At 34.8% G+C, this 10,643-nt stretch overlaps 1 pseudogene; it reads right to left on the bottom strand.

The window, feature by feature from the left end:
- Nucleotides 1–1,904: 1,904 nt before the first annotated feature.
- On the bottom strand, nt 1,905–5,043 carry LOC149574827 (protein CTR9 homolog pseudogene; annotated as a pseudogene).
- Between the last annotated feature and the right edge of the window lie 5,600 nt (nt 5,044–10,643).

The raw sequence follows: 10,643 nt of genomic DNA, 5'->3' as shown, positions 1-10,643 counted from the left end.
TTGGATGATTTTGCCACTATTGTTTAGAGCTTTTCACCATATTCTCCATAATTTTTATATGAAGGTAACTATGTTTGAGTAATGAGAATATGGTATCATGTTGCTTTCAGACCTTTATAATAGCAAACCCCTTATCGTCTTCCTATAGCATTTCATTTTTATGTTTGGAGTAGAATCCGTGGCTTTTCCTACTAAAAATTTGGGCATTCTTCACCATTTTAAAGGTATATAGTGGGTTATTTCCTCCATAGAAAAAGTTATGTTTTTCCTTTCTATTCTCTGCATATAATTCTTCCATCTTCATTGTAGGAGTTGGAAGAAAATCATGGGGTTCTGAAAATCTGTTATTATTGTTGAACCCAACTTTTTTTCCTATAGAAGATTTTAATTTGTAACTCACATGCAAGTATCTCAAATGTTAGAAATCAAGTTTCATTTTCTTAGAGACTTCTCACTAGATATTTTTGTTGGCATTTCATGAGTATAGCTATTTGGGTCTGGTTACTATCATATATGTCTGCAAGTGTTTGAAAACTCATGCACTTTTTTTCTTTTTAGTTATGCATGTAATATCTCCAATATGTGGTTCGCTTTTACTTCTTCTCCTATGTTTTAGACCCCCTTCTTGGAGGATTACGCTTTGAAACAAGACTCCGACTTATCTCTGTGAGTGACAAAAAAAAATGAAATCTACATGAACAAAATTTCTTTCATTCTTGCTACGATCGTGCACATAGAAGCTTAAACCCCTTCTAATATTGCCTTCTTTCTATTGTATAAAACCTGAATGTATATATGTTGCTTAATTGTTAGAATTAAATCTTCGGTTGAAGCTCTAACTCATACATTTTATTAAAAATCTTGTCTTGCTGATTCAGAACTTTGGATTCATAGAATTTTTATTGTGAAACTAATTAGATGGAAGCAATTGAAAATTTTTGAAGAATATGAATATGTTTACATTTTTATTCTGCAATGCATTTGGTGATTCTCGTGGATCACCATGAAAAGTGTTGGTATGAAAATTGTAATTTGTAATTTATTTTTTCAGTATTATTCTATTATGGTATGATTAATATTGCTACAATTGATGAATTAGATAAAAGTCTTCTAGGTTCAAACTGTATGTACTAATTTGATCAAAGTTTAGTTTCTATTTATATCTACCAATTTATCACATCAAGAAGAAGTGCTTGAAAAAATAGATTACGGTCTTCTTCCTTTGAAATGGATGTCGTTTGAATTGACACTGAGTTTCTTATCAAACGCAATTGGCTACTTTGCATAATTCACACTAATAAAAACAACAACACCAACTACTTGTTACTCTGATAGGAAGATAAACCATATACATTGAAGTACACAGAAAATGATATAAAAAAAGGACAAGTATAGGCTGCCATAAAAACAATAAACAGAAAAAATGTAAAGATGCCCTACAAATGATTCGTTTGAGGCTTTTTGAATAGATCTCATTTAATTATGTCAAACAGATTTGGAGGGGACAAAGCATATTTGATTGACTAAACTTTGAGGTATCTTATCCATTGTCATCGTATGCATCATCTTATCTTGGAATTTGTTAGGTTAAACCTCAAGAAAATAGATAATCTATTTTCAATTGTGTGTTCTTCTAATCTAGAATCTGATAGGAAGATAAAGCATATACATTGAAGAACACATAAAATGTTCTAGAATAAGGACACGAATAGGTTGCCCATATAAAACAATAAATGGAAAAAAGGAAAAGATTCCATACAGATGATTCAATTGATGTTTTTGACTTGGAACAATGTCAAATAGATTTGGAAGGGACAAGGCATATTTGATTGACTAAATGTTTAGGTAGCTTATCCATCATCACTCTATGTATCATCTTCTCTTGGAATCTGTTTAGTTAATCCTCAGGAAGCGTAGACATCATCATCAAAAGTATTGTCTTCTCTGGGACTCTGTTTCTGTAAGGGTTCTTCATCTTCAAAATCAGTGTATGCACGACTCCTTCATGATTTTGTTGAAACTGTAGAATTTGTCTCGCCATCATCAGAGTCTTCTAAACCTGCAGCTGCAAGAAGATCTTGGGCATTTTCCGTATCAGCTTCTGCCTTATCACTCATATAATTTGCCTCATTTTCCATGGCAATATCAGGTTCCTCCATATTAGAATCATAAGCCTTGTGATCCTTATCCTTCTTCTTTTTCTTCTTTTCCTTCTTTTTTGTCTTTTCAGATTGACCAACCTCATCATCATCATCATCCCTGTCCTTACGCTTACTCTTCCATAATTCTTTCACACGTTCAAATTGCTCCTCTTGTTGCATCACCCGCCGCAATTCTTCTTCTTGCTTTCTCCTTTCCATCATAATCCTTCGTTATTCCTCAGCTTTCCATTTTGCCTCATCAGCTAGGACAAGTTGGCATGCTACTTCTAGCTTTTGACGGCTTTGCTGTTCTTCATGTTTTGCTGCTTCTCTGTGAACTTTGGCAGCATCAAGAAAGTGTTTATAGTAGTCCACATGCAACTCTATCTTCTTCTCATCAAAGCCATGTGTATGAGGGCTTGGCACTACTGACAATTGTCTAAACACACGGAGCGCATTCTTTAATTCAGACACTACTTGATGAACCTCATCAGCAGTACGTTTTTGCTTTTGAAGTGTTGAAGTTGAAAACTTCTGCATGGCAACACCAACATCAAAGCGTAACATGTAATTTGAGGGTGCCAAATGTACTGCTCTTAATAATGTTCTTTTACAATCTTGCCACTATTCTGCTTCATAATGTGATCGAGCTAAATATAATAAAATTTGGGTGTCAGTGCCAAAATAGAATTTCCTCAAACAATTTTGATACATTTTCACTGCAAGCCCAAACTATCCTTGTGCAAAGTAAACATGTGCTAGATTTACCCACACATCAGGCATCTGAACAAAGATGTTTCTTGCTGCAGCTTCTTGAACCTGTGTGAAAATTTCCTTTGCAATATCAAAATGACCCCTTTCGGCTAGCACAATGCCTGCCCCATTTGCAGCATAGACATTTCTAGGTCTCTGAGCCAACACTTTACAATACAGTTCCCTAGCCTTATCAAGATGTATTCCCTCCGCATCTGGATCCTTCTTCTCATTGCGTGAAGCTGCAAAATAATTCTAATTTCCAAGAGAATTAATGTCAGCATAAGCATCCTTACCATCTGATACATTTTGTGCAGCTTTAATTGTTTCTTTTGCTTTAAGCCAGTCATCTGTTTTCAGTTCTAGGTTGCCAAGCATGGTAATCGCATTTACTGAGGTTTTATCCACCTTAAGTGCCTCCCCAATCAATTCTAGGCTTAGTTGGATCTCATTTCGAGCCTAGGCCATGGCTGCAAGTCGTAGATATGCATCCACATAATCAGGAAACTTGAACAATATTAGCCTGTACAAAATATTTTCTTTTTCAGTGTCATGTAGTTGTTCAAACAGCCTAGCAAGATTAAACAGTATGGTCTAATGATTTGAGAGAAAGAGTTGAGAGATAGATGGAGAGAGAGATAATACAAGTGATAGAAAGACTCCTAGATAATATTCTTGAGGACAATGTGTATTATAGTCCTTACCATGTTTTCCTTTGATCTACCAAAAGGATGGTGGCATCCTGCAAATGGCATGGCTCTTTCTACCACTTGTATTATCTCTCTCTCCATCTGTCTATGCATTCTTTCTCTCAGATCATCTAACCAACATTCCCAAATCAAATCTTGACCCTATTTAGTGGATTCACAACATAAACTTCAAATGCTTCTCCTATCAAATATGTAGATTTCACAATAGCTAAGAAACATAATTGTAGGCATCATGGTCACATTTTTTTGGAAACGTAATTGGGTTGTGTACCCAAGCAATGCAAAGCAACTTCCATACCTTTGATTCCAAGTCTAATTCATCTATAAGAATGATCGCTTGCCAACAGTTGCTGAATACATCTGTAGCTCATGAATACAAGGTCCTCCAACAAATGTATTCAACAACTATTGGCAAGCGATCATTCCTAGCTCATGAATACAAGGTGTAGGTCATGAATACAAGGTCCTCCCACAAATCTATTTAACAGATATTGGCAAGCGATCATTCCTAGCTACTTTTGTTTTATAAGGTTTGTCTCAATCCCAATAGGTTGTAGTTTCATTTTCTAGATGCACTTCGTCGCTTGGGTATACAACTCAATTACATTGATTCCAAAAAAATGTGACCATGATGCTTACAATTATATTTCTTAGTTGTTGTGTCCTAAGATCTCTTATGACCCTTTACGACCGTTTATGATCCCTAAGAATAAATCTTAGAGCTCTTAAAATGTCGTAAAGGGTCATAAGAGACTTCTAGGAGGGGCCATGATGAGCTTCCACCTTCACATGGTTGGCCTTGTTAAGTAGAGAATGCTATAGTTTTCACAAAACAAAGAGAAGCTCAATAATTTAAGGTCTTAGTCCATAGACAAATTAAATTAGACTTATTATCCGAAACACATAAAAAACATGCACATAAACATGGTAGGCACTAAATAGAGATAGTTGGAAGAGAATTAAAAAAAAGATTAAGGATTATGTTATTTTAAGAAATATTTAAATAACAATTATAAATTGAGTTAAATCAATAAGTATTCGTTTCTACCTTTTCCAATATAAATTTAAATATTTAATTTTAAAAAATGAATTGTTGACTCTAAACCAACAAAAGACTAAGTTTGAAGAACAATATTAGTTTTACAAATTTTAAAAGCGATACTGATTAAGTGACACTAGACTAAGTAACATATGTACAAGATGTCATAACCGACATTTGTATAAGTAACATTTATTTGCATAGGTGACATTTTCATAACCTCATCAGCAGTACGTTTTTTCTTTTGAAGTGTTGAAGTTGAAAACTTCTGAATGGCAACACCAACATCAAAGTGTAACATGTAATTTGAGGCTGCCAAATAGTAGTAGCGGCCAGCAATTTCATAATCACCTTTGCTATGATAAGATCGTGCAAAATTATAATATGAATGAGATTTCATGAGAGGGTGGTCTGTCGAAACAAGAGCTATCTCAGTCAACTATTCATTTGGATCTTCACATTGCTAATCACTTGGATCAATGCTTTTCTCTTTCTTCACAAAATAGGTTTGGTCCCAGAGTTCAGCAAGTCAATAAAGTGAACCATTTAGGTTAGTGTCTCCCCTCCGAAATGATTTCCTCAAAATCAATATAGATGGGTTTTGAAGGAGTAATCCACGTCCAACAGGAATGGGTGGTACTAGTAGTGGAACTTTAAGCCCTGTTTAGTTTTTCTTTTCTACTTCCTTAAGTACTCATTCTAAAAATTAGATGGAAGCTTGGGCTATTCTCTATACTCTTGAGAAAGCTTGTGTATCGATCTAGAAAATGATTTTTGCAAGATGGACTATGATTCTTGTCACCCTTCTGAATAGTGGAAATTTTCTAGATTGCTCTTGGAGGCTAGCCCTGGTGGCTATGCTGATGTACAATTTAATATGTTTGAGAATGAATATGAACCTTTTTGTTAATATGATTCTAGATGTTAAGTAGTTAGCTATAGATACACCCTTATGTGTGATCTTTTTTCTTAAATCAATATAAAAAGGTGTGGCCCCTCAAGCCACAATTTACGTGGAAATGAAAAAATGTAAAATAAACATAGATATGAGATAAGAAAAATAATAAACAATGGAATAATAACAAAAGCAATAGCCATTGCTAAAGTCTACCCTTCTCATACTTTGTCACTTGCATAAGCTCAAAAAAAGAGATGATATAAGCCCTAGAAAAGACATAGTTGTTGAACCTAGGAATTCTCATAAAACTTTTCAATGTGGAAATCGTTTCTGATCATGCATCTGAAAAATAAGTCTCGCCATAGATTTTTCTTAAAATCATAGTCAATGAATTTAAGGCCCCAGTGACATTTTTTGTTGTTCAAAAGCGACACCATACTAGACTATTTGCAAACAAACATGCAGATAGGCATTCTATAGATAGACTTGGGAACATCTTGCCAAGTCTTTAGTACATAATAAAGCAACTGAATTTCATAAATTGTTTTTTTGATATTCGATTTGTTTAAATATTGCCCATCAAAAATTACGTAGTACATCTCATCTTTTTTCTGCACAGGAGCTTGCAGTTCTGAAGAATCTGATAGCGAAGAATTTGAAGAAGATATTGTAGCAAAGGTATTTTTGGTGTTCTTTTTAAAGTGAAAATGTGATTGAAAATTTTGTATATTGTCATATTTCACTTGCAGAAAGGTCAAATTGTAAATAGAGGTGAAGTTGTATGGATTTAAGTTTCTTCTTCATTATTTATAATGCTCTCGATTCCTCCTTTGTAGCTGTAAAAATACTTGTTTATTTTCACCTTTCCAGATACCCTTTACCAGGTTCTTCAAGATTCCAAAATATCTTGGGCTGACCCCACTCCAGCTTGTCCTAACTCCTACTTGGTTTAGAGACCTAACTCCTTTTTATATGTGTCTTCATCTTACTACTCCATTTGTAGGTTGCAAACAAATCATCCTTCTTCCACCAACGAGTCATTACATTCAAGAAAGACCATGTCTGACGATATCAACACACAAAAAAAATAGGGAGGCAATTGCTAGACTGCGCTCTAACTTAAAAAGAAAAGGTGATGGAAAATGTTATTGTCCTTGCAAAATGTGTAAGGGCTTAAAGACTCGAAGATATCTAATCACAACAGCTGAGCAACATTGTAGGCAACATGGTCACATTGAAGAGGGAAACGAGTATTGCCCATTGGTATGTATTTTAATAGTTTATAAATTACATGAGACATGATTTGATGATGACATCATGGTCATGGTTAATATAAGGTCATCATTTTCATATAGGTCAACATCCTTGAGTTTCATGTTATGGACCATGACAATTCGGAGAATGCGGATTTCCAAACGAGGGAACATGGAGGTGTGAATATTGAAGTAGAAGGTAACAATACCATGGAAGAAGATCAGGATGATGAAGATCACGATGATCAAAATGATCACGATGATCAAGATGATAATGATGATGATGATGATGATGATGCAGAGTTTGATGTACCTTTACTTGAGAAGGCAAAGCAGCCCCTATATGAAGGCTCCAAAATAACTCTTCTTGTCGTTGTATTGCTATTGGTGAACTTGAAGGTAATGAATGGTTTATCCAATGTAGCAATGACACATATGTTAAGGTATGCCATCTTCTTTCATTATTTTACTCGTAGTTCCCTTACAATTAACATTAGGTTCGTGTAGCAATTAATATTCTTTAAATTAAGAAATTATATTTTTGGTCGTAGGTTGATAGGTGAGTGTTTGTTACCACCATCAAACATTCTACCTCGCTCGTACCGAGAATTATTTGCCATCATGAAAGATATTGGAATGGAGTATCAAACAATAGATGCATGTCCGAACGATCATATTATTTATTATAAACAGCATGAATTTTCAACACAATACCCTACTTGTCATATCAGTAGATATCAATCAGATTGATTAACAAAAAAGGTGCCTCGCAAGGTTCTTCGACATATTCCCATTATTCCACGTCTGCAACGATTATTCAAGTGCAATAGCTTGGCACAATTTATGGATTACCATGCACGCAATAGAAGTCAAGATGACATTATGCGAATGCCTACAAATGGTTCGACATTTAAGGAAATAGAGGAAAAATGGCCACACTTTAAAGAAGAACCTCGTAATCTCAAGCTTTCATTGGCAGCAGACGGTGTCAATCCTTATGGAGAGATGAGATCTACTTACTCAGTGTGGCCTGTTTTTGTTATCAACAATAAAATACCTCCTTGGTTGTCCATAAAGAGAGAGCACATAATGTTGACACTGATTGTTCCAAGTATTTTTTGATTTAGTGGTCATCTAAATTAATTTATTATTACTAATCCACCAAATGGTCAAAATAATTATGTAATGTTTTTTCTCATTCAACTAGGTAAGTACCAAGTCAAAGATATCAACGTATATATTGAACCCCTTATCGATGAGTTGGTGGTGTTATGGAATGGGGTTACTATGTATGACATTTTTAGACCAATAGGACAAAGACAATTTCAATTTCATGCAATGCTTGTATGGACAATACACGATGCCCCTGGGGTAAGACATTTTTGCGGTATGTTCTCTTCTTGACACCTCTTTTTTGGTATGTCAAAGTTAACACATTTAATCCAATTATACACGATCTTGTAGGTCTTCAGACAAAGGGTAAATTTGCATGTCCAATTTGTGGTCCAAAGATGAAATCTTGTCATTCAAAAAGTTTAAGAAAGAAGGTGTTTGATGAGAATAGACACTTTCTGCACAAAAATCATAAGTACCGAATTACCGAAAAACATCTTTTCAATGGTCTAGAAGAGACTACATCAAAGCCACAGAGAATGACACCTCGCCTATGGAAGTTGGCATACAATAAAATAAATCGTCGAGGTAATGTCATTCCATTTGATGCTTTTTGTTTCAAATTTATATTTCGATATTGTGTTTTTTTTACTGATGATGTGATTGATGGTTGTGAAGGTAGTCAAGAAATCAATCTCCAACTTCCAAAAGGACTAAAAATTTATCCTAAATAATTTACTAGGTTGTCGTACTACGAGAAACTCCCAATTGTGCATTTGTTTGATCCTATGCATATTGGAAAGAATGTAGTAGAGACATTATGGAAAATCTTGGATGGAAGGCATGACAAAGATCAAATTGTCAAAACTTGTAGTGACATTGAAAAATGGTATTCGACCAAATAACAATGGAGACCGGATTGATACAAGTGCCCTTAGTTGGTTATTGTCAGAGCAGCAGAGCAATGCTATAAAAGAAGTCAAAAAAAATACGATTTCCCACAAGATTTGCTGCGAACATAAACAATGTCATATCAAATAAAAGTGAATTTGGGCCAAGGTTGAAAACACACGATTGGCATACATTTATTAAGGTAATTCATGTTATTTTTTATTCACTATATATTTATATACTGCATTTAGTTTCAATTGCATTCTTTTATAAAATATTGACAAGATCATTTTACAAATATTGCAGTACGTTCTACCTCTATCTCTCCCACACCACTTTGCCAACAATGCCAAACAGGTTATATATGATCTTGGAAAATACATGAGGTGGTTGTCATCTAAAGAAATCAATAAAGAAGATATAAAATATTGGAAGAGAAAAATTCCTCTTCTAATGTGTAAAATGCAAAAGTGTCTACCTCCAAGTTTTTTCAATGCACAAGAACACTACCTCATACATCAAGTTGAGGAGATTGAATTGTGTGGACCTGTACCAACCAGGTCAATGTGGATGGTTGAGAGGCACTTGAAATTTTTGAAAGGCTTGGTTCGACAGAGAGCACATCCCAAGGGTTCTATGGTGGAGGGATATATGGTATACCAGACCATGGTGTACATTACTGAATATCTTCCTAAGTTTGTAGCAAACATCCATGTAGATCGTATTTGGGATCCCAACTCAATTAACAAATTTGAAGGGGAGTACTTGATGGGCAAAGGTAGATCGAGGAAAGTGAGAGGTAAATCTAAGATTTTATTGTAGTTAATTAACTCATATAAATCTTCAATATAAGTTATTTTTAATTGGCGTATTTATTTGAAATAGGTGGTCGAGAGTGGGATGCAATACATTTGTATATTGCGAACAATCTTGATTGGATGACAGAATGGATTGAACGATGTCAACAAAATGGTTGCTCATTAACATGGGAAGGTGTTGCTTCATTGGTTATAGAAGCTCATCGTAATGGAGATTCCAATGTTATGCCGATGGTAGTTGATCTAGTAAATGGTTTAAGAGGTGGAGAGGTACGTAGAAATTTATTAATGATCATAACTCGACGTATGTTTCGTATCAAGTCATGATGCAAATAACTTACATAGACTTCAAAAATTGCAGTTCAAGCACCACAAAGCTATGTACTATCATGGCCACAAATTCTGCATAAAAAGGTTGGATGACACAAAGAAAACTTGTGATTCTGGGATAACTACAGTTTTCAAGGTCACCAATATATCATCTAGAAGCGACATACATCCTCACCAATCTCAAAATCAATACTATGTCATCTTGGATGATATAATTGAGTGTGAATTTAACACCTTCAAAGTAGTTCTATTCATCGTCAAATGGTACAAGTTACGACTAAATCAAAATGATCCAGATAGAACGGTTATTCAACATGATAATGGATTTACAATGATCAATACAAGGTCGTTTGAGCCAGTTGGAGATGAGCCCTATGTTCTTCCAAGCCAATGTGAGCAAGTGTTTTACTCAGAGGTTCCAAATAAACAGGGTTGGTCATTTGTTGTTAGACATGATCCAAGAGGAAGGCTGATAAAGTATAATGTTATGGAAGAAGAAGATATTGAAGATGATGAAGAAGCAGATGATGAAGATCAAGATGATGGTGATGACAATGATGGTGATGGTGATGGTGATGGTGATGATGATGATGATGGTGATGATGATGATGATGACGATGGTGATGGTGATGGTGATGATGGCGATGATGATGGTGATGATGGCGATGATGATGGTGATGATGGCGATGATGTCGAT

This window comes from Cupressus sempervirens, chromosome 2 (assembly GCF_028749045.1).
Source record: "Cupressus sempervirens isolate cs-2001-9-10 chromosome 2, ASM2874904v1, whole genome shotgun sequence".
Lineage (NCBI taxonomy): Eukaryota > Viridiplantae > Streptophyta > Pinopsida > Cupressales > Cupressaceae > Cupressus > Cupressus sempervirens.
The sequence above is the reverse complement of the archived record's forward strand: the minus strand, read 5'-3'. Positions and strand labels throughout refer to the sequence as shown.